The sequence below is a fragment of the Astatotilapia calliptera genome, chromosome 4 (assembly GCF_900246225.1).
Source record: "Astatotilapia calliptera chromosome 4, fAstCal1.2, whole genome shotgun sequence".
NCBI lineage: Eukaryota > Metazoa > Chordata > Actinopteri > Cichliformes > Cichlidae > Astatotilapia > Astatotilapia calliptera.
This window is the reverse complement of record NC_039305.1, coordinates 3,108,718-3,135,549: the sequence shown is the minus strand read 5'-3', so window position 1 is coordinate 3,135,549 and position 26,832 is coordinate 3,108,718. Positions and strand designations below refer to the sequence as shown.

Genomic DNA, 26,832 nt, shown 5'->3' with positions numbered 1-26,832 from the left:
TTAACGACGGAACAAAAACAAGGCACGGTACTCAGGGGAGTGTTGTCTAATTTTTTTTTTCCACTGCACGTGATCGAGCGCGGTGTCGTCCTAGTAGCCCATTCCAGTCACCATCAACTAACGGCTGTACTCTGGGGCCTCTAGGCCTGACTTAATCAGACCAGATATACATAAATAGCAGGTCAGCCATATGGTTTCACCGTGATGTTTTAAACAACAGCGTGTGACGTCTTCAGCCCTCCTGGAGGGGTTTGAAATAAGGGATCATACCTATAGGGACGCTCTGCTGTACGGCACGTCGATTCGTGCGGCACACGTGGTGCAACAGGCTCGGGCAATGCAGCACTCACCATATGCTCGGGCCTCTAGGTCAGTGCGGAGCTGAATTTGCAACATGTAATTTAGTAATACCAACACTGTGGTCGTCATGCAGGTTTGTGGGGGAGAGAAATAAATGTATTGGCGCAGAGTGCTGTGGAGTTGGAGGGAGGAAAATCTATAAATGTTTGCCCATATATTGTGTCAGAAGTATTGTAATTGTAGCCCATTAAATCAGCAGGGTGTACGATGGGCTAGCTTTGATGAAACGGCGCTCCGCTGCTGCCTTCACCATCCACAGCAGGGTCAGCAGGCTGGGGACCACCGAGATGATTTAAGGCTTGAGTCACTGGTTAATAGTTAATGAGAGTGAGTTGTTCAGAGACTCTGGATGGTTTCCAAGTTCCGGCCAGCTCAGGCACAGCAGCTTCATAGGCACTCAAGGCTGGAATTGAGAGGTAACGGAGAGGTCTAATCGTTTTGTTAAATAAGGGCTGCCGACTCTTTAACCTCAGCAGATACCTGTGCACACAGTAAGGCAGAAAATAAACACGGCGCGTACACCCGCTTGCTCCGGTGATTGCGTCCCCGCCTCATCTCCTGCCCTGTCCCGGAGCCAGATTTACAGCTGTTCCCGTCACCTCTGCAACTTGTTTTCCCTGAATTTTTTTGTCCCGTTGTTCATCATTTTTCCATTTTTCAGGCCTGCACGCATCGAGCCATATTTCAAGACACCTTGTCATTTAGCAGTTTCCCTGGGAAAAATAAAGAGGCTGTTTTTTAAGAAGGCGGCGGATAAAACCAGAGGCTTTTGCACACAGATGCTTAGGGTTCATCTGTCGTACCCCTCCATACATAACTACAGCTGGGGGGAGGGATAAGTCAGAAGAGAATCAAGGGCACATTAGTCTGCAGAGAGGAAAAAAAACACATGCACCTACAGTAGGAAACCATTATTACCACAGGTGTTTTGTTAATGCATAAAGTGGCTATTATCTGAGCGTAGCTGCCACACTTCTCCCTTTGGTTCCCAGGTGTTTATTGGTTTATTAGGATCCATGCTGGCTTCACTGTACCAATTGAATGCAATGGAATTGAAATAGAGCAAGATATTAGTGTTGTCTGCAGTAGCAGAGAGAACTGTGTCACGTAGCCAGTTAATGTTGTTTCATTATGAGAGAGGATTTAAGCGACCGTGTGCCCTGCAGAGGCGACAGTGAATTATAACTGGACGAATTCCAGCTCACCAGTCAGGGGCGATCAGGAGCACGTTTGAGGCGGTGCCTTCCTTTCTTTACGTTCTTGTATGCACTTGTGCATACGGCATCATACGAGCAGCTTTGTGTGTCTGCACCTCGCTGGCTGTGAGAAAAGACAGAGATTGGACGAGAGCTGTAGAGAGACTCTCCAGGGTTTAGAGAGAATGCTCATTAAGGCCTCCTATAGCACAGCCAGCTCATTCCTCACAGTCCCAGCGGCCGGCTCTACTACGCTCTGCTTCCTCACCACATCCTCTCCCCTCTCTTTATCTGCTCTCCTCTATTTCTGTCTCCTTCTCTTACTGTCTTCTTCTCTTTCTGTCTCCTTCCCCATCTGCGTCTCGCTCGCTTCCTTTCGCTCAGTCCTCCACCTGCACTCGGGAAGCTCAAATAGCAGATGTTTAGGCTTTTCGTCGACAGTTTGCATAATTGTCGAGTTCTTCAGCAAATTAAAAATTTGCCAAATGCAATCTGAATCTAGACTTGAAACACAGACTGTTGTCTTTACCTGCTATTTGCATTGTTTTTCTTAATTAGGCTATAGATAGTATTTTGTGGCCAGTTCCAGGTGTTGACAACAAATAGCAGCTGGATGTAAAGATACTTTATTGGGGTTTTCTTTTTTCTCTACAAAACTTTATCAGTTTATGCACACATGTTGGTCTTGAGTGTCTTTTTGATTGGTGAAGGCGGAGGTGTTGAGCAGGTGTAGCTGTCGCTGGTGAACCCAGCTCGCTTCTCACAGGAACAAGTTTAAATTTATCTCGCCCGTTTTGAATCTTCACTCTTCAGCTAGTTGCGCAATTAGGGATAAAACGCGCTTCTTTGTTTCTGCCTCATTTCCTGGTTTGAAGTTAATGAGGTTACTGCATTATTGCAGAGATATCTCATGCAGCAGCTTTAAAGGATAACACTGGTTACTTTCTTTTTTTAGTTCATAAACAAATCCCCCGAAGACACCGAAACCAACAATTAGTTTGCTGTGCTATCTGATAAAAATTACATCTTCATGCAATGCAGAGCTTTTGTCCAAAAACACACAAAATGCCAAACTTTGCACTTTAGATCTACAGAATTGTGCAAAAGTCTTGAGTCACTCTTCTATGAGTTATGCTTTGCTTTGAAGATGGGAAATAGATGCAGCAGTTTATTGAAACCTTCAAACGTGCCTTTAAAATGCAGTAAACAAGAGAAATAAAGAGTTTACAAATTCTAAGAAGACTGAATGTCAATATTAGTTGAGGTCGCCTTTATTCTTAGAATAGAATAGAATAGAATTCAACTTTATTGTCATTGCACATGCACAGGTACAGGGCAACGAAATGCAGTTTGCATCCATCCAGAAGTGCTTTAGTGATATAGATATATTACAATATATATTAGCAATAATATAGATATGTGAGTATATTACAGAAATGGGTCTATTATGGTATGTTATAATGTACACGGTATGAAGTATGTTGTGAATATTCTATAACTATAAGTATGTACAGGCTGTAGTGAGTACAAGCTATGTACAGGATATGAACAGGATATAAATATGAAAAACTATACAGAATATGAAATAAATAACTTTACAGAATCTGGGATATACAGCTATACAGAAATGGGAACTATGCAAGTTGTAAACAGTTGTAGGATTAAAGATTATCGAATGTACAGAATGATTATTTACACAGAGCTATACAGTAGTGCAGTTAAGATAAGTGAGGGTGTAGATAGTTTCTACAGAGACTATATAAAGTGCTAGTGGTTGTGAGTGGTGGTTCACTCCATGTTATTATTGTGTGTTTGAGGGTACAGTTGTCCATTGTGGGTGTGTGTATGTTCAGTCCATGAGTTTAACGTGGGTCAGATGTCAGGAGGCAGAGTTCAGGAGTCTGACAGCTGTGGGGAAGAAGCTGTTCCGGTACCTGGTGGTCTTAGTCCGGAGGCTCCTGTGGCGCCTCCCAGAGGGCAGGAGGGTGAAGAGTCCATGTGATGGGTGACTGGGGTCTTTGATGATTTTCCCAGCCCTTTTCAGACACCGCTTCCTGTAGATGTCTTTTATGGCAGGAAGTGGTGCTCCGGCGATGCGCTGGGCAGTTTTCACGACCCTCTGCAACGGGGGGGGGTCCAGGGTGGGGGGAGACAGGATTTGAAGTGTGCTAGGACCAGTCGCTCTAAGCACTTAGTGATGATGGGGGTGAGTGCTACTGGGCGGTAATCATTGAGGCAAGATGGGTTGGAGTTTTTGGGTATCGGGACGATGGAGGTGGATTTGAAGCAGGCCGGTACCACAGCGTGGGCCAAGGACAGATTGAATATGTCTGTGAGCACTCCTGCAAGCTCCCCAGAACACGCTCTGAGAACACGCCCGGGGATGCCATCAGGGCCTGCAGCCTTGTGGACATTGATCCTGCTCAGCACCGCTCCTACATCGGTGGGGGAGAGAGTCATAGGTTGGTGGTCTGGCGTCATGTCTGCTTTGGTTGTGGTTGTGGGGTTCCCTCGCTCAAAACGAGCATAAAAGTTGTTGAGCTCGTTGAGGAAGGAGACATCAGAGGATGCGGGGGAGGGTTTGGTGGTCCTGTAGTCTGTGATGGTCTGGAGTCCTTGCCACATGCGTCGGGGGTTGGAGTTGGAGAAGTGTTCTTCTACCTTCTTTTTGTAATGGTGTTTGGCTTTTTTGATGCCCTTCTTTAGATTAGGCAGCGTTATGGTGCATAGTCTGCAGGAATAGTTCTCCAGATATCTTAAAAGACATGCAAAGGCCTTCTTTGGTTGTTGGCTGTCTTGTGGATCCCCCACTGCTTCAATAACAATAAGATCTGGGCTCTGGGAGGCCAATCCTTGACTGACGGTGGTCATTGTGTGTTTTACAATCCAGGTATGTTTTTCCTGCATTTGCATTGTGTTTGGAATCATCGTCCCCAACGCATTGTCAAATAAATGTTATGGTGGATAGAAATCTGACTATGATTTTCTATGTTTAGTTTTAATGAGATCTCCAACATCACTGGTTGAAATGGACCTAAACCACGACAGAGCCTCCACCGTGTTTCACAGATGGCTGTAGACTCACTGTTGGACCTCTCTCGTGACCGCCTCTGTACAAACTGATGATAATTTGAACCAAAAATGTCAAACTTGGATTCATCAGACCTGTTTCCAGTTCCTGTTGCCTTTCCATCCAGTTCTTGTGTAATTTGGCAGACCTCAGCCTTTTCTCCCCGTTTCTCTTCCTTAACAATGGTTTCGTGACAGCCAACCCTCCACTGAGGCCATTTCTAATGAAGCTTTGGCGAACAGTAGATGGAACTGAAGGGTCAGATGCATTTCTCAGGTCCTGTGTCAGGTCTTTTCTGAATTTTTTTTTCTGTTTCTTGAGTATATGAGTTTTTTAAGCGTTACCACTTCTTCACTTGTCCAATTTCTTCAATTCTTATAAGGACACACTGCACACCAAGCCAAAATGTACCATGTTTTTGGCTAATAGTGCTTTGGGAATCACTTTGTTGGAGCAACAATATTATTTTATGCCTATAAAACTGTGTTGTCTTTGGTAATTTTCATAGTTTTAACCAAAGCAATGGAAACATTGTGTCTTCTTGCAAAGATACATTTTAAAATGTGATTTTTTTTTCTGTGTTCACTCAACACTGGTTCATCCTTTGAGTTAGTTGCCTATTTAATGCTTAAATGATTCATTTGTTAGTGTTAAGTGGTTCAACAAACAAGCACACACACAAAAAAATTTCTGCTAAAATGGTCAAGCGCACTGACTGTACTGAAAAAGTGAAGAATTAGCCAATGTCCATGGCAAAAACTTGGGAAAAACCTCCAGAAATCCTGGAGAATCTTTGCTCAAGACCACTTTAAAATATAATAAAATGAGGGGTGACTCAATACTTTTGCATAATATTGTATTACTCCATATTTTAGAAGCTACAGATCAAACGGTACCCCCAGATGCCCGCCTACATCAGTTGAAACTTTACCTGTGGTGCCTCTGCAAGCAGCTATGCAACCCACCGCAGACCCTGCTTTTCCTGCTGTTTGTTATTTAGTGAATAACACGTCTCTTGTCATCCATGCCTACTTTGTTAACTGCAGAGTTCTTTAATTTGGTGTTTAAGCTTCGGGCTTTTTACATGTTGCCTGGAATGCCAGGGAGGTCCCAGAACAGACCAGTTTCACCAAAAACAAATGAAATCAGTTTGAAATCATTTCCTTTTGTGGACCTGAATTAAACACATTTTTGGTTTTGTTAAGAAAAAGTAGTGCAGGTTGTTCTCTAACCAATCTGTGACAGATGTTGTTGGTTAATGCTACCTCTCGCATTTTCTTCTTTTTACATCCCAAAAGCAACCCGGTAGATGGGCTGTGCGTAGGTGGGCCAGGTGTATTTGCGTGCTCAAGTCTACAGATGAGTGCCGGTGACATGATTTGTCATGCAGACAGCCAGCCCCGCTGTCTGCTTGATTACCGCTGGCCAGCCAAACGCTTGACCCTCAAGCGGTCGAGGCCCCGGCGGTGGCAGTGGTGGGAGCATTATCCACCTCCACCCCTGCCTGTGTATAATGGCCGCGTCGTGTGATCGATGGCCTGTGTACCTGTGGAGCCCGGCAACTACAAAGCCAGACACACACACAGTGACGCACACAACTATACAACGAAAGGGCTTTTATGAAGGCCTGGAAACACACAGCGCTCCTCAGGAAACACCTTAGGTCACACCCTGACACACGAATCCATTATACAGGCTTGACGAGATGTATGGTGTATTGTCCAAATACACTGTAGTCACAGTGCTGAATTGCTTGAATGTTTGCCTGTGCAGGCATTCTTCCTCATTAAACACGACGTACAGATTACAGATGAGTATAAGATTCTCCGAGTCACTGCCTGGTGCACATTTCTTAGCTTATATATCGAGCTGCAAACACACAGTTACTCAAACACCTTGTTTAAACAATTTGTGCATTTTTTAAAATACTGAATTGTTTAAGCGAGACTTTCATGTAAAAGTTAAGTAACTTTTCTTATCAACAGAGGCTTTTACGTCAACGTTTTTTTCTGTCTCTATTGTACAAAAGCAGCAACAATGAATGAGTGAAAGCTAGTCAGGCAGGTTGACACATCTAAATACCTTTAGTTCAGCTCTGCACAACTTGCTTTTAACCAGACTATTATCTGTATTCGTATTCACATGAAAAGGATTTGAGTGATGTTGCTTTATCTTGGCCAGACATCCATGACGGGAGTCCTAGATCCGTATATCCAGTCGGTTGACAGATTACAGGAAAATCATTTACCGTATATTTCGGACCATAAGGCGCATTAAGCAAAACAAAACAGTTAGATAAGTCAAACTTTACTCAACTCAATCTTCTTGCTTCCTCCACTTCTGTACCATTGATTCATTAATGCTGTATTCTATCACAGCTGCTCTATTCCCATGTTGTTGCAGTATATTAATAACTAGTATTGTGGATGCATTATCTCAGTTGTTCTCCTGACTGAAGTTTGGTCCGTTTACAGCATCCTGCCATGCGATTGCATTTGTCCCTAACCATCAGGAACCCTCACATTAACTTTTATCGAGTGGAAGAAAGTTAGCGTTCATCCTGCAGCTTCACTGTTTATGTTATGCTAACATAGCTGTGTCGCTAGCAAACACGTAGCACATCGTTATATACCACCTAGTCCAACTTCAGTAACCCTACAAACGTCACTGCTGTTTATTTTTCTGTCTTCATTTATGCTGGAAGTGGTAGCAGAGCTGTACGTTTGAATGTTTCAGAAATCTCTCAGTCAGAACATGCTATATCCTGTTTAGGTGGAAGCTAGCGAGCTAACTTCCTGCTAACGTCTAACGTTAAATGTAATAAATTCTGTTTTCATGGATGCCTGGATGTTAGACTTAATTGTTACACCTGGTAAAGCAGCAACACTGATCATTTTATTACAGAATTCAGACAGTTTGTAACTCTCAGTGATGCTGCAGTGTTTGTTTTGGGACATGAAGAAGACGGAGTTTTGGACACAGATTACTCCGCGAGGCTCCAACAATCCATCGAGCGGTGCGGCTTCATAGCTTACCAAAGTCATACTAAAACAATTTTTTAAAGATTTTTGAGCGTCGTGTACCACATAAAATCAGTTAGAGGTCAGTAAGCACAACCAGAAGTCATACATAAGGCGCACTGTCGATTTTTGAGAATATTTAAGGATTTTAAGTGAGCCTTAAAGTGTGGAAAATACAGTAGCATTTGTTCATAAAGTCTCTAGAAGTCTACTGAAGAGAAGGAATGCTATATATTTTCTTTTTTTGATATATACTGGCTGTGAACACTGTCAAACACATGGTTTAGTTGTTCAGTTAGTCAGAGATCAGTTGACTAAAAGGGAGCATAGCTAATTGTTTCCACTGTCAGTAGCCGTCCTGCTATATGGATGGCAGTACTGTTATCCTGCAAGTATCTGCTCCCACCCGGAAAGAAATATTTCATCACAGGATAAAGACGAATATTCCCGATCACTGTGATTGATTTGCAGTGACCTTTGCCAGCGAAATTCCCTCCACAGCATGATGGAGCCACAGTATGCCCTTTCTGTTAGGGTCAGGCGTTAAGGTTATTCCTTCGAGTCGCTCGTCTCCCCCTTGCTCGCTTGCTTTCCCCGTTCCGTTCTGCTCCCGTCCATCTCCTGCATAAACAAAATCCCTCCCGCTTGATCTTTTCAAAACTCTCAGTTTGTCCTTTGGAGAGCCAAGGTTACCGTGTCCATCGCTCCCTCCCGCTGCAGCAGAGATCTGTCAACAAACTTCTGAACACTTTCTCACTTGGAAAACTTAAAGAGGTGCGGGGCTGTCCCAGGAGGTAATCAAGCTCCTTCTCCTGCAACTGGTATCTTTAAACAGAATAGATAAAGGAGAAGCGGGTCATGCAGGAGAGCTCAGGTACTCTGCTGGAAAAGTTCAGTGTATTGATGTGCTGCAAAGGGCTAGTGCTTCACAGAGAGAGGAGCCCGTCAGACCGCAGGCTTGATACCTGCACCGCTAGCCCAAAGGGAGCTAGGTTAGTGCCCAGAGAAATTGACTTACTGAAAAAAGATTACTCCCTCTTTCTGTCGTTTTTTTCTATCCTTCTTACCCACACAAACCTTCTTTCACTCCTCTCAACTTTTGTGGAAAAGAAGAAAAAAAAACACTCGGATAAATTACTGTTCTTCACTGGAGACTAATGATCTACTGGTGTCTTTGCATCCTGGCCCTGAAAGTGGTGAAGAGCTTTGATGATGGAGGATTGCGGCTGACAGATAAAAGCTGGACCCCCTCCAAACCTCCTCCCCCCCACCCACCACTACCACCACCACCACCTCCTTCAGATGCTCCCCATCTCTCCCAGCTACTTAGTTATGAGCTCCAGCGTTATTTCTATAGTAACCCATTGTTATTTTATTTCATCTTTGCCCCGAAAGTTCAAGCTGGAGGCAGAGGAAGAAATCGTGGTTGCCTCTCGCTCTCTATCTCTGCCTTTGTCTCCATTCAGGTCTTTTTCTGTCTGGATGCATTCATCGTGTAAAGGAATTTGACGACGTGTCGGTCTCTTAATGCGTTTATAAAGGACAGGTTTCCTTTAGCTAGTCCTCCTTTTCAGGTAAATGGATAAACATTTGCATTTTTCTAACACGTTTCTTCTATCAAGTGACAGAATTACACAAAGAAAGGTCGCCGTTTTGAACATAACACACCTTTTAAATCTTCAAAGCTCACACTGATCTCTATAGTCTCTGCACTGCCTTCTTTACCTTCCTCTCCTCCTGACTTTGTCTTTAACGAAGCTGTTGCTGCTTTTAAGAAAACGAGCTTTGTGCAAATTCACCTGCATTATTTAGTAAATTTCAGCAGCGAGCCATTAAAAGGTTGAGAGAACTTGAACTCTGAGAAAACGTGACTGTTTTTGAGCCCTTTCCCTTTCCGTCCCCACTCCTCACTTTTTCACCCGAGCGCAATTTGATTGGACTTGATTTGATTTGAGCCCTGCCACTTTCAGTTTGAATAAGGTAACCAAGAGTTATTTGCTAGGAGAGACAAGGGCCTCACCGGATGGAAGGTTTGATGAATTTTCACACTGCTTAAAAATTCCAGCTTTGCTTTATTCAAATGTAACACATGACTACAAAGACCCAGTGTTTGATGAGGTGTATGAGATGTAAATGTCGGATGGAGCCTCTCCACTTATCTGCCCCACCGAGGAAGGTGCCCAGCATCGTAATCATCTGATCTGAATGGATTCAAAGTGTGCTCCTTGATGTGAATGAGTGCTGCTCCATTGCTTTGACGGGGGGAGCGGTACAGTAACATCCCCTGGGGGCTCCGTGGATCAGATGGAGCAGGCTGGGAGATGTGTGCGGCAGCCTCTCAGGGATCTGTGAAGACTGCAGTTATTTTTCCAGGAATCCATTTTTGTTGGGGGAAAGCCGCTTTAAATCTCAGATTCCGCTACATTGGAGTTAAATTTGTATCTGACTATATCAGTGTCTCCTAAAAAATCCACTTCACTTCCTTTTCTGTTTTTTTTCCTCCGACCTGTGTTTGTCGTTCAGTCATTTGAAATTACTCCGCTCTTGTATGTATAGTCAGCCACGCTGGATGAGCTTGCAAGCATAAGATGGAAATGCATGCAAATTTTAGACCTCTTACTGCAGTGACCAAACCAGAGGCAATATTGGACGCCAAAATATGTCAGTCATAAAGGCGTAAACATTATGAGCTTGGAGGAGTTGCAATGCAGCAAGCATTTGATTGGTTTTCACTCATTCGCCTTTGACAAAAACTAAAAAAATATTTTTTTAGTTTTTGTCAATGGTTAGCTGTAAACTAATTGTTTGGGTTAAGCCGGTGAAATCTGCATGAGTAGATTTTGTAATTTTTCATATTGCATGTTGCAATATGACACTTACCTAGTGTCCTTTATGATGAGCATCCATGTGTGATGAGTTGGGAGTCAGAGATGCTTCTCGCTGTTGCCATAAAGGATGCTCAAGGACACCTTGTGCATATACTTAAGACGTCAGCAGCTTAGAGAAAAATCGCCATTTTTGACATCCTAGTAGTGACGAGGGGCTGCCCGTAACCATCGCAGGTTCTGCGAGGAAACTGCATCGGCTCCTTTATTTCAGTACATATGAAATCACCCGCTGTCACTCTACAGTAGCAGGCGGGAACGATATCAGCAGGAATTTATGCAAATCTTGATTAGCTCAATGAAAAATGATAAAATATCAGAGATATGAACTATTAAACAGCAGATGTTTAACAACACAGCAGATGTTTTATATCACCAGCAGCGAGAGGATACATAGGCTTTTCACTGGTGCTGCCGCTGTAGCTAATAAGCGAGCTCGTGGATAAGTGCGTGTCTACCTCTGCGCGTGGCCAAGCCTCCGGATGGCCGTGCCTCTGTCTGGGGGCAAGCTAAGCTTAAACACTTTGTGCTTGTGCTGCTGAGAGTCTGTGTGTGCACAGGCCTGTATTTGTCACTGTGTATTTGCGTGTGAGCTCTAGACCAAGCTGCTCACAGCCTGCCTGTCTCTTGTCCCCCCCTAGAGGGTCATTCAGCCCCTCTCTCAGCCTCTAATCCCGTCTGTCCGGGGGAGATAGAGGGGAGCAGACGGCCACATCACACCCGGGGCGCCGCAAACACAATCACCAGCCTTTCACAGACACTTAACGGGGCTTTGCGCTTGTTCAACAAGGCAAAACGCGGCAGGAGGGATCAATTTAATACAAGGCCTGACTCAAATGGAAAGAGGGTAAATAAATAGGCAATGACAGCGAGGACTGTTGCACAATTTGTGTAGTGGCTTTCCACTTTCTCTCAGTCTCTCCTTTGTTGCTCTTCGCTGTAGCACCTATATGATTCCACTTCCTCCCTCTGTGACATATGGGGCTGAGCTGAGGAAGAGCAGCCCTGGTCCCTCTCTCATCAGGCTGTGTTATTTTAATAAATCACTTCTGCCATTGCTTGGTACATTAATTCCCCAGGCCCAGAGGGCTGTGTTACCACTAGCAGCGATCTGCATGAGGCGCTAAATGATGTGGGGGATCCCCCAGTGAGAGAACAGAGGCTCTCTGAATCTTCCCTCCATCTCAGCATTGTCGGTTTGGCTCTCACCCTGGGCTCGCCCAGTTCTCAGCACAAATCGTATTCAGAAAGGAAGCCGAGGCCTCATCGGGCACGCATAGCCGAGAGGGAAGTCACCTGACGCCTCAGACACTAGCCGTCGTGTAGCATTGTTGCGCTTCGTTACTTCAGGGCATTGCGGTGCGATGCGTCTGCGCTCGCATCCATGTAGCGCTCCTTTCCACAATGTCAGCTTCAGGCATTAGTAAAAGTTGCAAGGACAGTCCTCACAGCAGCATTCAGGTTTAACACGATTAAATGCGTGCCTTCATGTTAACAGAAAAGGCAAACCCAAGACTGCATAAGCTCACGTCTCTTTCCTGCGTCTCGAGTTGGTCAGTTCAGACATGGTTGCTGCTGGTGTAAGACATCCAGTCTGAGAGTCTCACTCTGTCATGGGCGAAAGAATTAAAATTGTGTGCGTATGTATTAAACCAACGCTCTTTCTGCACACACGAAATTAGAACGGGGGTGCAGAGTTTTTCCTCAATAACATCTATTAGAAATGAATATTGCTCCAAGCAGCAATGAGCACACAGCAGTAACTTTATTATCCGTCTCAGGATCGGTCGGCGCGGTGCACGATCGAGAGGGCTTTGATCGAGTTCGGGTAGCACAGAACGCGAGTGCTACGGCTCATTCTGTCGGCGTCGGGCGTATGTCTGAATAGAGCCAGAAAAAAAAGCAATACCAAAGTGACCACGTCTGGAAAAATAGATTAAAAAATACAGATGAATCCAATGTTTTGTAGCCCATGTCAGAGAAATGCTCGAGTCTCACAGCAGTTTAATCTACACCTTCTCTTACAGTCCTCTTCAGTTTGCAGATACGCTCTCTTCAAATGAAATTCCATCACATTTTCTTGCAGCGAGATGATCATAGCTCTCAGAATGAGCCCCGTGTCTGCAGGTGGTGGCATACATAAACACTACGTAGACGTAGCTGTTTTACATGACTGCTTGATTGAATTCAGCACGGTGCGACTGTACAGACGCAGGTGGTACGAGTAGGAGACACCAAAGTGGTAACACTCGCACTGGTAGTGTTGGTGGGAGCGAATGTATTTCCCCACCGGGGGTACCAGACGCCGCCGTTTCCCTTCCAACACCTCAGCGCTCTGTTGGCCGGCTCTCCGCTTCTTTCTTTCTCTATACATTATAACTCCTTAGACAGAGGTGAGGTTGCTATTGGTATGCACAGACAACACCGGCAGATTCACCACCCAGAATACCACTGGGAGATTATACCCTTCCTGCTCCACGCAGCAGGGATTCGGCTACCGTAAATAGAGCGCTTGGGAGTGTGCTGTGTGCCCAGAATGACAGAGCACTGCAGTGGCTGAATACTCCAGCCAGACGGCGAGCACAAACTCAAGGACTGCCGCAAATACAGTAATCTCTCATGCTTTTGGTTGTGGTTTTTACCTTTTTCTACAGGGACTCAGAAATCGTCGCGCTGGAGATCCATCTGGCTGATTGTCAGCGTGCACTGGGCAGCCGTTGGGGCATGCAGGACACAAGCTACAGACAAAATCTGTTGGACTTTAGAAAAGAAAGCAGGAGGCCAGAGTGGAAAAAAATAAAAAAGCTGCTCACAGGAACCGTGCATCAGTCAAGACAAGAATTCGGGCCTACTTATAGTTTTCAAAGGAGAAAATTGGGCCATTTATTTGCTTTTTGCTCAAAGATTAAATGAGTTTATTAATAAATAATTCATTGTATGCTTGTATCAAATCTTCCGAGGCACGAGGCGTAAGTCGTAGCAGTGCGTTAGCATGCCGATCGTATCATGAATAAAAAGCAGGAGTTCGTCTAAAGGCTTATGCAGAATCAGAGACAAAACCTGAATGACAGTGAGAGAGGTAATTTGAACGAGTGTAATGACTTGCTGTTGCCATGGTGTGCAATGACACACAGTGGAAACACAGACGCAGCACAGTGAAATTCAAGAGGAGAAGCGCTTCGGCACGTTTTAGCAACAAGCTACCGATTACGTTACGAAGGGATAATTAACGCGAGCGTGCACCAAACCTTTTGTTTTTTAAGGAGACGTTAATACAAGTTTAATTAAAACATTTCATGGTCATTTTTTAGTTTTCATCGTCAAGTATTAGCAGCTTCTCTTTTTCTCCTCCACATCCCAATTTCCATTTGTCTTACGTTTGACCCATTAAAACTGCATCTGTGCATTTGACTTAATATGGGCACGGAGGGCTGTCTTAATTAATAAGCAGGCATCCACCAAACTAATCTGCCTGTGTTGTGAAGTCTGTCCTTTCCATTAAGTGGGACTCACATTATCTCCTAATCAAATTAGTCACTTAATTGTGGCCCTCCCTTGATGGATCCCATGAAAAAAGGAGTGCCGTGTTTGCTGCAGGGGGATGTGTGAAGATGGAACACGGCTGTTTCATTACGATATGAATTTTTTAATAACCAAAGCGTTCACTGTCATCTTCTTGCTTTGAACCTTGGCAAAGGGTGAAGTTGAATTTGACATTTTATCCACTCACACAGTTGAGTGTCTGGCTGCTTTGTTGGGGCTAAGTACCATAGCCCAGGGCCACTACCCAATTGCCCAACAGGGGATTGACCCCTGTCATCCACTGATCACTAGTCTGCTTTCTTAATCACTCCCCCGCATTGTCTACTGCAATACTTGATCTCAGTCGATGCATTAACTCCTTCATCCCTCTTAGAGCTGCTATTCCCCAAGTCGTGATTAAGGAGTGAAATCTGATGTTACCAAAGATTTCACTCCATCCGTCCATCCTTGGACAGATTGGCTCCTGAGGGGAGGGTCTCTAATTTTAAGGAGCCAAGTCCGCCCCCGCGGCGTTACAGCGCGGGCGCGGTGGCCGGGGGAAACCCCGGGTCCTGATGAATGGAGGTATGTGTGGTCGTTTGTCCCGCTGATTGAGTTTTATCCCCTGCCCTTTCACAGCAGCCAGACAATAAAGAGAGCCACATCCAAGCGTGACAGGTTAACCTAACAGTAATAGAATACTCTTAATAGTCTAGCCTCAGCCAAAGTCCACGGCAGAGACGTCCAAATAGCCAAGCTTCCTTTGTGGTGGGAGTGGAGGTGTGAGGGGGGACCGGCTCTCACTGTTGTTGTGTGATGGAAGCAAGGACAAAGAGGGCAGCTTGATGGCTTAATGTGCGCTTTGATCGCTTCGTTGGGTGAAATTGAAGTTAGCGAGGGCGACCGAACACAAGGGAGGGGGTGTATTTTCAAAATGGAAATTAGTCGTATACGAGCGTGACATCGACGCGCTGTATCGCTTAAATATTTTATGGGAATCCTTGAGCCTTTGCATTGGTACAGATGCCGCGACACGGTGGTGGCGTCTGCACAGAAAAGCACAATCAAAGTGAGCAAACTGTCAAAGGAGATTTGGATGATGTTGTCATGACGTTGACATGAACGTGTCTGTTTTCTGGCAGATAATCTTCACAAAGAGAATCCTCCGGGCTACATGCATCCGCGCAGGCAGAGCCTCTGACTGTGTTTGTTTCTGTTGCACCTCCGCTCGCAGTTTGTCATGTCTGACTCGGGCTTTAATTAGGCCTGCGAATTGAAGCGGCGGCAGCAGCAGGGCTGGGAGCCCTCTGTCCACAGCTCAGCCGTCCTCCACGGTGTCTCCTCGGAGGACCTCTCTGCTCTGTGTGGTTAAGATAATAGAGGCTCGCTCGGAAGATGTTAATTGAGGGGAGATAAAGTGCAGTAGTGGCTGCGGGGATGCACGGAGCGGGGGTGGAGGGGAAGGAGGGAGAGCTACCTGATTAGAGGCTGAGGTGTTTGACTTACAGCTCTTCTTTTGATGATGATATATGTAGCACCAGATTTTTCAAGGAGAAAGACAGAAACGCACGAGGAGGAGCCTAAGAGATAGTTATTAAAGTTTTCCCTGGGGCGTTTCTGTTCTTCGCTGTGCCGTTACTAAGTTACGCTCTCGGGTTTGTGGAGTGAAGAGTCAGGTTTCGAGGAGCTTTTTGGGGGCTCAGAAGGATCTGGCAGCCGTGCAGACGGGCAGGGAGAGAGGCAACTCTACCTGGGCCTCGGAGGTTGAAGCAGAGATGGAGGTGATCTGACCGAAACAGCTGAAGTGACAGAAGCTACATTAATAGTGGCATATGTCTGGAGCAGAGAGAAACTAAAAGGGAGAGAAAACAGACTCTCCACCAGCCCGGGAGAGGATGAAGGGAACGAGAAAGAGGAGGGGAGGACGAAAAAAGCAGAAAACAGTGCCAGCAGCCTCTATAATTGCCTCAATGCCGCTGGGATTGCTTTCATTCAATTGAAGCATTCTCTTTCTCTGTACATTGGAGGTGGAGATGGAGGAGGAGATGGAGGGGAGGAGGGGTCGGGCCGGGTGGCGTGGGCGGGCGGGAGATCCGACGGTGCCCTCCCTCTTCCAGCAACATACAGTGATGAGGGCGATAGCTCCCCTGTAGCGGCCGAATCTCTGGCATCAGTGTGAGCAACAGAGAGAGCGAGCGAGCGAGTGAGATTTAGTGTTTGTGAGAGAGAGAGAGAGAGCAGAGTACTGTGGAAGAGTGAGGCAGCGATAAGGAGGTAGGTGGACCACAGATCAGACCTGTCAGATGTGATTGTGCGGCCAAGTGCAACCCCGCATGTGAGCGTGTGTGTGTGTTTTTATATTTCCCAAAGACAACCAGCTTCCCCGCCCCCTTTCATCACAACACACACAAACACAGCATCGCTGCCCAAACACACGCACATTGCTCGAGGAATCCTTTTATTTCTTTATTTGGGCTCCTGTTGGTGCGTGCCTTAGATGCTCAGCTCCCTCCTCCTCTCTCTTCTTCTCCTCCTCCTCCTTGTCCTGTTCTTCTCTCCTCCTCCTCCTCCTCCTCTCCCCTCTCGCTTTGCCGCTCTCTCACAGCCTCGGTTTTCTTTTTTTTTCTCCTCTTCAATCTTGTGCAGGTTGTATCTGACGGAGGGACCGGTGCCGCGCTCCCATCCCCGCGCTCCTTCAGCAACAACACTGTGAGTATTCTCATGCTAATTTGGCTTCTCCAGCCTCCCCAACATCGGTTTTGTCTATTTCGCTTTCTTTTTATTCTTTGCCTCTTTTATGTTTTCATCCGTCGCGCCAAACACAGCGGCGGCGGCAGCAGGAGAAGCAGCGCGGGAAGGGAGAGAAAGAGGAATGAGAGAGGACATGCACAGAAATACAGAGAGAGGAGAAGAGAGGGGAAGGCAGAGAGGGAGGGGGGGGGGAAAGAGTCGAGGAGGGAAAGGGATTTCTGCCGCCGCCGCTGCGAGCAAGCCGCTCTGCTTTCGGAGGTGTTTCTCCTGGAGGATGGTGGAATTGCCGAAGGGATGTAGGGGGCGGGTCTTGGTTTTGTGAGTAGATAGTTGTGCGAGAATGATAGGGGATGTTGTTGACAAGCATAGAGTGGCTCATCAGACAGCCGGGCAGCTGGAACCAAGGTTTTCTCTGTTGACTAAACTTCTGATTCATCCGTCACTTTCCATATTTACACGCGCACACAGATAGATGCGCTTCTCTTTCTTCTTTCTTTTTTTTAACCGACGTTGCTCTTGTTGTGGAGCGAGGACTTTTACGCCGCCGTCATTTTTCTGGTGACGCCGTGCAGATGGGGGATGAATTGTAGATGGATGTTGCTCCTGGTCCAAGATGTGCTAAGCATATGTGTGTGCCATTCATAGCCTCAAAAGCACTTAGCGTAGTTTTAATGACTACAGTAGCAGATGCACGAGTAGGATTTTTTTTTTTTAATTCAGTGTTTGTGCCCACGTACCATTAGTTGTGACAGGGTTTTGGTTTTTTAAAGAGGAAAACGCGTTACTACAGAGCTGTGCATGCCTAGAGTGCAGTGATTGTGCCTACTGTACACAATAAAGGATAGTCAGTGTGTGTGTGGGTGCAGGGAGGGGGGGTCAGGAAGTCAGCGTCCATCCGTACATGCTGCTCTTTGATCAGAGGGCCACGTTTAGTCTGCCCACGACATGTGTCTGAGCCATATGAAGAGTGGGTGGGTGTGTGTGTGTGTGTGTGATGGAGCCAAGACGGGCCCTGTGCCCTCACTGCAACACCATAGCTAATGGGCACATGGGTCAGCAGGGTTGGACGCTCCTCCGCTTGTGCAGATATGTCACCAATACTAAAAAGTCTCCGAGGCCTTCACCGCAAGTCACGAAAACACCAATCTTTGCGAGGCAAAAAAAATGCCCATATTGGGCCAACAAAACGCTCACAACACACTTTGGCAGATTCATTTGGCAGAGTGAAAGGGATTGATCTGAGCGTGGCAATTAGGCAAATTTCAGAACTAAGCATCTGGCGAGGCGAGAACGCTTTGCCTGGCAGAGGATTACCATTTTAGTTCCATTTTCAGACAACGCAGCCCAGAATGTGTTATTTCACAGCACTCCAGCAGCACAGCGGCTCGGGCGAAACCCAGCGAGCACATGAAGGATCTCTGTGCAACATTTCTGCTGTGTATGTTGATTCCCACAACCTGCAAAGTCAAAGCGGCGCGCTGATTAATCGCGATTAGGTTTAATATGCGTGTTCGAAAGCGGTGGCGGCCCGGCCTCCCTTTCCTCTGCCTTTATGAAAATGAATCGTCGGAGTAAAATGCCTGGGATGATAGCAGCCTGCCGATGAGCTTGCTTTCTAAAGTAGGCTGATATAAATGAGAACCATTCCCCCAATTACGGAAGATTAGGTTACCCTCCACCAATCTGAATCCTTAAATCCCTTCTGTTTTTACAGCTCTGTCTGGCGAATGTAATTCAGCCTCGAGACCTGGGCAGAATAGCAATAAAACAAGGTAGAAACTTTAGCAGTGAAACCCAGGCAGTAAAAATATCCATTGGGAGAGAGCTAAAGCACATGATAATTGACACTGCGCTGTGTTGCAGTTGGCTGTAATTAACTGTGTAACAGAGGTTGTCAGTCGGAAAGAGAGAAAGCCCCGACTATCTTAGTGCATTTAACACACTTGAAAGTGCAACGTTTATCGTGTCTTTCCAGCTTTCACCGAGGGTGCGTTTCAGGTTAGCGGGGGCCTCTCGCCTGTATTTATCCAGATCTTTTACTATAGGCCCAGTCAGACATTACGCGCCGCTTCCTTTATCCTTTGTTCGACAGTTTCAGTGCATGAAAAATCAAAAGGAGCCATTGTTTCTGGGGCGAGCGCAAAAAAGCTTATCATCTATTTTTAGTGCGCTTTTCCTCATTGTTGCCTGGGCCACGATTCGTGCTTACGTCTAGCAGGAGTGTGCCATAAACTATGTTGTGCTTCGCAGCCAGGCGCTGGCTGTGGTGACAACTCTCACCCACACGCTAGTGATCTATGAGCCATATAGCACCGACCCCCTGCCGCCTCGCCAGCCGCTTTCGAACGCACGCGACCGCAGCAGTGTCGTTCTGCCTGTGTGATAGCACCCATATGCGCACAGAGCACCTGTATTAATGTAATGCGCTAAGCCTTTATTTCTCATCACTTATCACAAGCCGCTACACGCTGTACCGAAAAGGAGGGGAAAAAGCTCATAAAGATAAAAATCACATTTCACTAGAGGGTGCTTGTGTGACAGTGATATATGCTGTGAGCATCCTGCCACCTCATTGAGATGGGAGTGAGTTCTGGGTGGGTAAATCAATTTGTGCAAAGGCTGTTGGCGCTAGTATTGGTTTCGTGATATGATCTTTGTTGTCCATTTTTAGAGGTCAGCGAGAGCGCCACGACAAGGGCGAAAGAACCTGACCGCGTTCTCTTGTTTCTGGGCTGGTAAATGATCTACACCAAGAGGATTGTGGGTAATCAAAAAAGTATACACATGTTTTTCCAGGTTTAGGCGCTATGGATTCTCTATTAAGAATGCACGCTCATCCATTATCGCGCGTGTCTTGATAGAGTATCCACAGCCAGAGGCGAGCTCTGTCTGCGCATTAATCGGCGTAATTACTCAGCGAGGGTGACGGTGATTATGGAGGTGCGTCTGAGTGCAGATACCAGTGGGAAACTGGGGAGGGGTGGACCTGGTGGTAGACCAGTCAATAGGTGAGCGCGACTCTCATCTCTGGGATCTCTGGTCAGGAAGAAACGACAGGAAGCCATTCCCTGGTGTCCACCTCGTGGCGTATCACGTAGTGTGTTATACAGTAAAAGACTTTATCCTATACCGCCGAGAACTACTTTGAGCTTTCGCCGTCAGTTCAGAACATCCCTCGTTCTCCCTCTTGAAATCATTTTTAACTCTACTCCAAAGTCGAGTACCCAGCGGACCAAAACAAATCAAAATGCATGTTTGAAAAAGAAAAAAATAAGAGCCAGAAGTAAAAAAAAAAATGCTAAAAACTATGATTCATACTGACTCAATCTAGTAATATCTAGAGTATGTGTGAGAGTAAAAAAAAGCTCTTTGAGCTTTGGCTGGGAACAGCATTTCCACTTTAAGAGTTTTAATCCTTTTGTTAGTAAGATACTGATCTCGTGACTAAATGGAGAGCTCAGTTAATGCTTCAGTCACACGAGAGTAAAAATAGGACGGCAACCTTCTTGTGACCAGGGGAAAAAATGGTTGCACAATGATTGCACGTGATGGTTTAGCAACAGCCTCAACCTTGGCAACGGTTATTGATCGACTCCAAACAACTCGCAGCAGTCACTCTGATTGGTGAAGGTTTCCAAACCATTAGCATCTAATTTATAAATGCCGACAGACTGCCGACATGTTGCAGTCGATCTGCGACACGTGCAACAGGGGACTCAACTGGTTATGTTCCTATATGAAAGCATGCAGAAACTACCATTTGTCACAATTTGTGAAGGAAATCCGCTTTCCTATCTCTAAAATTACATGTGCAGATTTGCATTTTTCGCTAACTTATAATTTATTTGTCATATTATCATTGATTGCATGCAATTGCCAACTTGAGTCCGGCTTATTGATCTTTTATTGATTTCTTAATGAACCAAAGTCGCACTGAAAACATCGACCGACGAGTGCTCGCAGACCTGCTCGCAACTAGTTCAGTGGCAGTGAAATGTCTGGTTCATTGCCGTCACAGTACCTTTGGTCATCCTGCAGTCTGTTGTTTTCCTGGTGGGACTTTAGCATTTGGTGGGACGCTCGACAAAATTACAATCACAACGTTTCAATGTGCAGGACACAACCATGGGTTCCTGCACATCTTTAAAGAGAAATGCATGTCAATGATCACATTTAAGGTCATTAAATGTTTTATTTTCACCCTTGAAGTCTTCTATTTTGAGATGATCACATTCTATATTTGCAGCTATCTTATATTGATGCCTTTTTTAAAATTATGTGCTCAAAAGCTTCATCTCACATTCACTGAAAGTATCACAGGTATCACAAGCTTTCAAATACAAGTTTGGAGATATTTGGCTCCGAGATGAAAAATACCAAGAATATCCTGAAAGTCGAAGGAGCAATTTTGAGGCAAAAAAAAAAAAGTTTGAAACTTGGGACAATGAGTTCCTGAACAATCAAGTCCCGTATGAAACCAGAAGAGCACACTATGCTTGTATTAAAAAAAGATAAGGTGCCAATGGATTCTTTCATGCCTGCTGCTAGTACACCGTCATCTCCTGCTGGTACGCTGACTGGTAAAATTGGACGTATTGATGAGTTCTGTTAAACTGAATCTTTCAGTAATTCTTTTCAGCGACTGCTAAACTGCTCCGTGGGTTGTTGTTTTTTTTGTTTTTTTGCACACAATCTGTATTTTTAAGATGTTTTCTGACTCTGAACTTTTAGATACATTCAAAAAGATAAAGCATTTGTTGATTTGGTAATGTTGCTGTGTGGAAATGCTTTTCACTTCTCTTTGTTTAGGCTTTTAAAAGGTTTTAAATTTGACTTTAAAAAAGAAAGTGTGCGGCAATCTCATTCCACCAATAATACTGAAGCTTATTAGACCGTCTGTGGTTTGAATATTGAATTATAACTGAGCCTCAAGAGCAAGGATGTTACCACTTTGGTCACCAGCTGTCATATGATAGGGGGAAACCAAAGCGAGTGAGTGCATGGAGTGATATTATTCCCTGTTCAAGTGTACACAAGTAAGAAAAAATAGAATAACTAGGTGCGAAGGTTTCAAGTTACGTCATCTAATTCACCGTACACGGAAGACGTCACCGTACCGGCCGCACTCTTTGAGTGACTTGTGATCTCTGGGAACTGCAGTGCAAAATCACCACAGCAACTACTGCTTAGCAACAAAGATGTTGCCATCATAAAAAGATGGGGAAAAAAACAAAACAAAGAAAAACAACAACAACAAAAAAAGAGGAGCTCTTGGAGTTGTGACTTGATTTAGTGTGTTAGAATCTAATTAGTTTTATAGCACCGACCGGTGCGACGGTGGCCGTACAGATGTTCGGCACGAGAGATGCTCGTAAAGAAAAGGAGACGGCTGGTAAAATCAAAGCCGTCGAGTCAGGGAAATAAAAGCGGAGGAGGGGGAAGCGAACGCGCTCCAGCTCTGAGGGCTCTGTATTGTCTGTACAAGGGCAACACAGTTACTCTTTGCGGTACATTTCAGGAATGTCTTATAACATTGTCAGCGTGCCGGCTAATAGGAAAAGCATTGTTGGCCATAATAAGTGAATGAGTTTAATAGGTGAATGTCTTCCACTTCCCTTCTTATCTCGGTGACTTTCACTTTCTCGTACCGCCCGCAGCAAGTAATCATGGGAAATATATGACTCAGAGACGCCGTTTTTAATTAGGGACAGTTTTTAGCATTATGGAAAGAAAAAAGGCTTTTGACTTTTGGATGTCTTGAAAGAATTTTCCCGTGCGCGCGCACACATGCATGTGGAGCCATTTTCTTTGAGTTTGGCTTTCTCATTAATCACAGCAGAACCATGGCTGATACTAGCGTACGGGAGAGGGAACCAGGCTGGAACGACAGAGTCGAATATTTGAACATCTCAGTGCTGATGTGTGCAAAGCAGAGCGTGTGTCTGCAGGGGAGGCTTTGAAATTTCATCCACTCCATCCCTTTTAACTCGGCGGAGGGGATGTGTGTGTCTCGCTCCAGTTGGCCAATGGCACGTTAGGAAGCTCCTGAAAATCCCCGCCGCCCGCATCCCCCCCGTCCGCCAACCATTCACACACACACACACACATGCACACTCCTCTCTATCTCCCTCCCCTCCCCTCGCCTTCCACTCCACAGACCTGCACTGTGTCAGATAGTTTAATGTGAAATTGCTTTTCTTTCAAATTTCCCCCTGGAAACGCAGGTCGTCGCAAAATGTTACATCTCATAATGGTGTGTTATTGTTGTTCTTTCATACGAGTTCTTGGCTTCCGAGCGTAGGATTTTCAGCACGGAGCTGAGGTCACACTCGGCTATTTTTCCCTCTGCTTCTGTAGCCTCTCCTCTCCTTCCTCCCATCTCAGATTCTGCAGCGAACTCTTCCTCTGCTGCGCCCATGGTAACCCCGCTGAAAAATTTATCACCACCTCACTCTATGATTACGCTATGCATTAGCAGGGCTTAAATTTAATTTGTCGGCGGGCCCTCGCGGCAGTGCTACGGGCCTGGCCTATCAGAGACACTTTGTAAAGGGCCTGGAAGAGCCTCCCGGGGTGATCCTATCAGTCAGACACACTGTCAGCAGACACACTCAGTTAGTCAGCATTGAGTCAGAAATGTGGCCCAGCCAAGCCACACGCCACCGTTGGCTGCTCCGCTGGGCCGCTGCTGTGGGCATCAAGCTCCCCCGCCTGCCAATCAAAGCTCCAGCAAGGATGCTGACCTTTGTTCCCCTGCTCAAATGAATGCTCTTCAACAGGTGATCCGGCCGACTCCCTTGCCTCGGCGCGCTCAAGTTTAAATATAGCAGACTTTTCTTATGCGCCTTTCGCATTAGCCTGTTACAGCACCGCTGTGTGTTTGTGTCAGTAACCCTGTAGGATGGAGGCACATTGCTTCTATATTTTTAGACTTTATTCAGTACGTGTGTCAAACCTCCGACAATCGCCTCAATAATAATCACCTGTCCTAAAGTGGCTATTACTGTCTCCCACTCCTGTGATTTACATTAATACCTAGTGGTTAATGTCATGTTACTTTATTGGGAGTATGTGGAACATTAAATTCAAGGTGCTGCCTCTGCAGCTATACGCTGTGCGATTACGCTCCCTTATTTTTACTCTTACATTTTCATCCTCACAGATGACTATCAAAATAGCTTGATCTGAGGCCACCACAGACTGCTTTTATCGCCGCTCGCAGAACGAGAAGGTCAATTTTCAAGGCATTTGGTTGGGGGAAATGTTTAAACCGTCTAGTTACTAAGAGAACCAAGAGGGCCTCGTTCTTCCCGCGGCTCTAATTGGGATCCATTTTCATTTTCATATGGTTTTAAATGTCAAGAACAGAGCACACGCAAAGTGTTTTGAAATTGCTCAGGAAGGCCTTGGTCCCTGGGTCACACAGGTTGAAAGCATATTGGTTTATTATGAAAAGAAGACGTGGTGTAAAAAGGCACTCTGCAGCTGAGTTTTACCACTGAAAAAGGAAAAAAAAAAAGATGATGTTCTGCTTCTGACCTCATCCTTGGTCTGCTGGGAACATAATGTCAAAAGTTGCCAGCCCCTTCTTCATTTGACAGAAACAAATCCTCTGAAAGGACTCCCCCTCCCAGCGTGGAGGCTGTACACTCTCTTCACGCCTGGGTTTCCTCTCACAGTCAGAGGATATACAAGGCAGGTTGACTGGAGACTCCTAGTTCCTGAATTTTATGAATGGAAATGTGCAATTTTCAATCTGTTTTCTACTTCTACTGCCACGAAGCGAGAATGCTAAACATTCTTGATGTGACAACATATAAAAATAACTAAATTTGTTCTGTCTGATATCACTGGTGTTTCTCACTTTTGTGACACAGGCATTTAAAGAAAGCTCACGCTCATCTCTCTTAAATCCACCCCCTCCCCCAGAAAGTATTGTGGAGTGCATGCATTACATAAAGCCAAATACACTTTCATATCACCAGGAATTATACCATTAGCAACAGGGAACATTAATGGATGCTCTAGCACCATTTAGTCAGCATTCTGAAGACTAAGAATAGCTATCCTGTCACATGTAGGGTACCAGTTGAAGCTCACATGGTGTCATTATGCTATAGTGAACTAAACTGTTGAGTTAACATTTACTTCATAAGATAAACCCCTGTGAAGTTCTTAATACTACCACCAGTTCTCTCGCTGTGTGCCTGAGATGACCACGTTACACTCTCAGTGATATCAGACGGAGCACGAGTAGAAAGCATGTTTGAAACAGAGGATTTAGAGCAGTAGAAGCCTTCGGCGCACAGGGACTACTTGCTAACATCCTGAACTCCTGTCTAAAATCTTGGTGATGACTAACATTAGCATATATATGTAAAAGAGTAGCCGCCACGTGCTTGTATGCACGTCTGTCGGGGCGGGTGGTGTCCTGGGGGATCTCCTCCCAGATCTGGACCAGGGCATCGCTGAGCTCCTGGACAGGCTGAGGTGCAACCTGGTGGTGTCGGATGAACTAAAACATCATGTCCCAGAGGGGCTCTGCTAGATTTAGGTCAGGAGAGCGTGAGGGCCAGCCAGCAGTATCAGTCCTAAAATAATGCAAGCATCCAAAATTAAACTAGGATGTTTGGAAATGACGTTTTCATAGGGGAGCTAATTATGTGTGTGTGTGTGTGTGTGTGTGTGTGTGTGTGTGTGTGTGTGTGTGTGTGTGTGTGTGTGTGTGTGTGTGTGCGTGCAACTTAAAAAACTAAAATAAGAAAAAGTAAAATATGTCCACTTAAATAAATGTGTGTATGTGTTGTAAAAATCAATCAAAGGAAATATGATCACTATAGCCAAGATCAAAAGAAGACAGAGAAACAAAGTATCAGTTGCACAATAAACACAAACTATGGAATCACTGTGTGAAAGCACAGGAGAAGCAAACCCACTGACTGTTGCATTTCCAGAGAAAATTATTTTAACGCAGTGCTAAATCTTACTTTTGTGCATTATACTCTGAAGGAGCCCTTAGCCTAGAAAACTGTTCTGCACCTGAAGCATGCAGGCTGCATGCGATCTTGAATTGCTGTTAGGTCAATAATTAAATTCCCCGGAGGCCTGATTTTGTATCTGGGGTTCAAATGCAATTTTTCTCCCCCTAACAGTGTATAATCCCTCGTCCGGGCAGGCCTGTATTTCTACCTTAAACATCCCTTTCATTCCTTCATTTAATAAATGACACCCAGAGGACGAAACGGGGACAAGTCCCCGCTGACACCTGTGAAATATAGACTGATAATGCTCCTGCCACTCGCTTAATGCCGCTCCCTTCCACCTCCTTTTGTCTGACAGGCCAGCCAGATGCATGTATCATAATGAGCGGATCTCGCCGCCGTCAATTAGGTGCATCTTAAGCATGTGACTGAAGAGATGAGGGATCTCTGCTGGCCTTTGGGAATGAGCGTCATTTCTCCTCCGAGCGCACGTAGCATCACAAGCAGAGCGTCTATTGCTTTGTCTTTTAGCGGCGCGGCGAATATGCGGTGATGGTCCCAGGGGCGGTGTGACGGAGAGGAGCGCGGTGTACCGGCGTCCGCGTGCAACCCCTCCCCCTCGTCCTTTTTTTTTTTTTTTTTTTTTTTTACAGAGAAAGAACTCACTCATTGTTTGATTTAATTACTTGCTTTAGACTTCAGCAATTATAGCTGAGCAGCACATATGTTAATTATATCTGACCTCACATTTTTGCTGCTCTGTTAATTGTTCGCTTAGATGACATTCTGAGATGACTGTCATTGCTGCTGCATATCGGGCAATTTAAAGGGAAAAAAGACCTTGGATGGCTTTGTGACAGATTTTGGTCAGTGGGAAAGTTTACACTGCAACACTCATTCCAAGTGGAGGTGGAGGGGGGCGTCATGACTTGTCTGTACATCCATCAAACAGAGATTACGTGCACCTCCTCCCTGTATCTACGAGCCTAAAGATGCCGGGCCAGCGATTTTTTTTTTCCCCTTCCTTTTTTTAATGCAGAACTCACT

The 26,832-nt window shown here is 45.4% G+C and overlaps 1 protein-coding gene across 3 annotated transcripts in view; it reads left to right on the top strand.

The window, feature by feature from the left end:
• Positions 1-26,832, top strand: part of LOC113020226 (RNA binding protein fox-1 homolog 3) — a 421,260-nt gene that overhangs the window by 138,480 nt on the left and 255,948 nt on the right. The window contains exon 1 of one of the 3 annotated variants that reach the window (XM_026164010.1): positions 16,573-16,762. The exons of the other annotated variants lie outside the window; for them this stretch is intronic. The gene's annotated coding sequence lies outside the window, so the exon portion shown is untranslated. Of the gene's footprint in view, positions 1-16,572; positions 16,763-26,832 lie in introns of those variants that run through there. 3 annotated transcript variants of the gene reach the window in all.